Here is a 3,776-nt window from a genome sequence, read left to right as displayed (position 1 = left end):
GTGAGTGATTAGGAGCCAGCGGTCCAGGATTGTGAGAGGGATGTCCGACTGCCGGTCCAGGATTGGAGAGGGTGCAGGCTGGGCTGAGGGGACCCCCCCATATACAAATTTCATGCACCAGGCCTCTAGTATAATTATAAACATACATAGATTTACATATATATGGTTGTCCTTACCAGACTATAAGCTCCAAGAGGGCACAACTCATGTCCATTTTGCCTATCACTGAATTCCAAGTGCCCAGCACAGTGCTTGGCACAATAAATATTTTTTAAAATGACCCTGTAAGATGGAAAACTCCATATTTTACATGAGGACACTAAGACCCAGGGTGAAACAACTTTTAAGAACTAAAACAGTATTCTGATAACTAACTAGAAAGCATAAGAAAATTGTTTTCCAGCATGGTCTATTTGATTCTGTAGACTATTAGATTATTACCATCTAGCCCAGCACTGTAGTGTCCCCTTATCTGCAGGAGATACGTTCCAAGACCCCCAGGGGATGCCTGAAACCACAGATAGCACCAAACCCTATATATATGTGTTTTTTTTTCAATTCCTGGCCAGTGTGCATGTGCTCCCCATGGATTTTCTCCAAGTATTCCAGTTTCCTCTCACATCCCAAAGATGTGCACATGAGATGAATTGGCGTGTCTAAATTGTTCCAATCTGAGTGCATGTGGGGGCGGGGGTGTGTGTGAGTGGCCCTATCATTGAAGGTGTCCTGTTCATGGTGGAGTCCTGCCTAGTGCCCTGAGCTGCAGGATAGGCTCTGGCCACCCTTGACCCGGAACTGGGACAAGCAGGTTGAAAAATAATTATCTTATTGTTTTTATTACTTTTCCTTAAATGTATATATAGCTCACATTTATTTCAATGTTTAACTCTAGAAATGTTTTGGTCTTTGTTTAGAAGTTTGGTGGGTTTTGTGGCCAGAATATGCTGTAGAAACTTAACTCCTGTTTATAGCAATCAGACTATGGAAAAACTGGTTTCATTATATGTCATTTTCACTTAAAGAAACAGTTTCCCAAGAACCTATCTATTGCTGGAAGCCGGTCCATCCTTGCTGCTTGACACAGTTGCTGCAGGGAAGAAACATCTGCACAGCATATGTTTCAAGGGACCTGGCGTATATGGCATAGTGTTCTTAATATGTTTGCTCCCCTACTTAGCGCTATGTGTTTACACCAAGTTCACCTCTCTGAGAAAGGTTGTTTCCCCAGGTGGGGATTTTCCCCTGGAGTTAGGGATTAACAGGACTAAGGAAGGGAATAAATCAGTAAAACCCCTTAACTAAGTGCCAGGCGGGTAGTTAATCACTTTAACTACGACCAATCACGCTTAAGCTACATAATCTTTACTTAGGATACTCTCCTTCAGCTACTTCCTGTAGCTTAACAGAACAATAGGGTAGTGACCTTGGAATGGAGATAACAACAAACGCCCTAACCTTTGGAATAGAATGGATAAGATTAAAATCAACTCGTATAAATACAGATGTAACAGGAGAATAAAGACAGAACCTGGCTGGAGAACCTGACTAGAGAACCTGGCTAGGCTGCTGATCAACTGAACGCTGTCTCCATGTCATTCCTTCTTCGCCGACTCCATCCACACCTCTGGGAACCCCTAGACCTGCTGGGGCAAGACCCCAACAATCTATGAATTTAAGTGAGGACTTAGTACACATACATATCTATGATAAAGTTTAATTTCTAAATTAGGCACACTAAGTGATTAACAATAACTAATAATATAATAGAACAATTATAACAAAATACTGTTGTGAATGAAGATTCTCAAGGTATCTTATGGTACTGTACTCACCTTTTCACTTCAAGGAAACACTTTATGGCTTCTCTTTGGTATATCCGAATTACCAACATCACTACTTTTGCGCTTTGGGGCCATTTTTAAATAAAATAAGTGTTACTTGAACACAAGTACTTGGGTACTGGGACAGTCAATTCGATAACCAAGATGGCTGCTAAGTGGCTAAGGAGGGCGTATATAGCGTGGATAGGTGGACAAAGGAATGTTTCATGCCCCAGGTGGGCAGAGTGGCAGGACATCACGAGATTTCATGACACTATTCAGAATGGCTGCAATTTAAAACACTGAGTTGTTTATTTCTGGAGGCTTTCATTTAAGATTTTTGGATCAGACTGTGGAAAACAAACCCGCAGATAAGGGGGAACTACTGTATTGTGGCTTCTACTAGGCTTTTCCTGATGTCCATGAGTTTACTCACATGTGTTTTCAGACTTATAGTCTAAGTGATAAAATTTTTAAGGATTTCTTCCTTAAGAATATGTTCTAATTCTCCTTTAATGTTTTTCATCATTTCAATCATCTACAATTCACGATCCCGGAAAAGTATTTACCTCGTTAGAGTCAAACAAGTGAAATAACTAGCAAAAGACACAGGACATTTTTTTTTTTTCTGGATCAGTGACTGTTCCGGACACGAACATTAAATGACTTAAAACTGTAACTTTCCAGAGTGCTTTCCCCAAAATAGTTTTGTGCAACTCATTTCTAGTCACAGCAGGTAAAATTTCTTCCAAAGCCCTTCAGACTAATTCTATTGCCATTTTTGCTACAGCACAACTGCAGGATTTAAAAGGCCAGGTTTCCATGCAGGCTTTCCTTGTCTCATTTCCTTATCACAGTATAAGAATCTCTGTTGTGTCCTTGGGTACTGCTTCCAGTCAAATAAAAAGTCGACTTAATCACACTGAGAATGTCCAACAATCCCCTGGGAATGGAAAAGGGGAGCGAGGAATGCTTTTGGGGGCTTCTTCAAGAAGTTCCTCTCAAATTTGCATCCTCAAATTTATTCTCGAAGGCACACTTGGGGTTTCTCTTTTTCCCAGCCCCCACTTAAAAAAAACTGTGGTAAAATACAGTAATAACAAAATTTACCATTATGACCATTTTGAAGGGGCATTAAATACATTCACCTTGTTATGCAACCATTACCGCTATCCACCACCAGAACTTTTTTCATCTTGCAAAATTGAAACTTTACCCATTAAACCTAGACAGTAAAATGCTCCTTGAATAGATAATGCCACATCGTTTTATGTTTGCTTTTCTTTTTTTGTTCCAGTTTACGTTCCAGTTGCTGGGTAGGAAAAATTCATTTACTTCACATCCTCACTAACACTTGGTATTTTCCTTCTCTCTCTATTCCACTTTGAAATATAAAAACAACGGAAGCAAAGTGTAGACTGGCTTTGGGAAAACCTTTTAATTTCTGGTTTGGTTCTCTGAATTATTAACCACTTCAGACTTCTCCTTTGTCCAGCCACGAGGTGCGGACTGCGAGTGCGTTTTCGACTTTGTTCAACATGTTTGCTTACTCTGCCCCTCGGACGCCATCCGCTCAAGAACATAAGGTGTGCGGCCAAGGCAAGTCCTGGGTGCCCGGGGGGTCTGAGCGCTGTGCAGGCGACCTTCAGGAGGCCTTCGTCCGCCAGCTTCCCTTTACCAGAATCCACGCTCCAGGAGCTCCTGTAGCCTCCGGAGTGCGTTTTCGACTTTGTTCAACATGTTTGCTTACTCTGCCCCTCGGACGCCATCCGCTCAAGAACATAAGGTGTGCGGCCAAGGCAAGTCCTGGGTGCCCGGGGGGTCTGAGCGCTGTGCAGGCGACCTTCAGGAGGCCTTCGTCCGCCAGCTTCCCTTTACCAGAATCCACGCTCCAGGAGCTCCTGTAGCCTCCGGTCTCCCCGCTGCTCACCGGGTTCCCGGGGGGCAGGGGGGGCG

The 3,776-nt window shown here is 42.8% G+C and overlaps 1 protein-coding gene across 1 annotated transcript in view; it reads right to left on the bottom strand.

The window, feature by feature from the left end:
* Nucleotides 1-2,952, bottom strand: part of LOC106725609 — an 83,296-nt gene extending 80,344 nt beyond the window's left edge. Inside the window, exon 1 of the mRNA XM_014537320.1 lies at nt 1,833-2,952. The gene's annotated coding sequence lies outside the window, so the exon portion shown is untranslated. The remainder of the gene's footprint in view (nt 1-1,832) is intronic.
* Nucleotides 2,953-3,776: the final 824 nt, after the last annotated feature.

This window comes from Myotis brandtii, unplaced genomic scaffold (assembly GCF_000412655.1).
Source record: "Myotis brandtii unplaced genomic scaffold, ASM41265v1 scaffold176, whole genome shotgun sequence".
Lineage (NCBI taxonomy): Eukaryota > Metazoa > Chordata > Mammalia > Chiroptera > Vespertilionidae > Myotis > Myotis brandtii.
The sequence above is the reverse complement of the archived record's forward strand: the minus strand, read 5'-3'. Positions and strand labels throughout refer to the sequence as shown.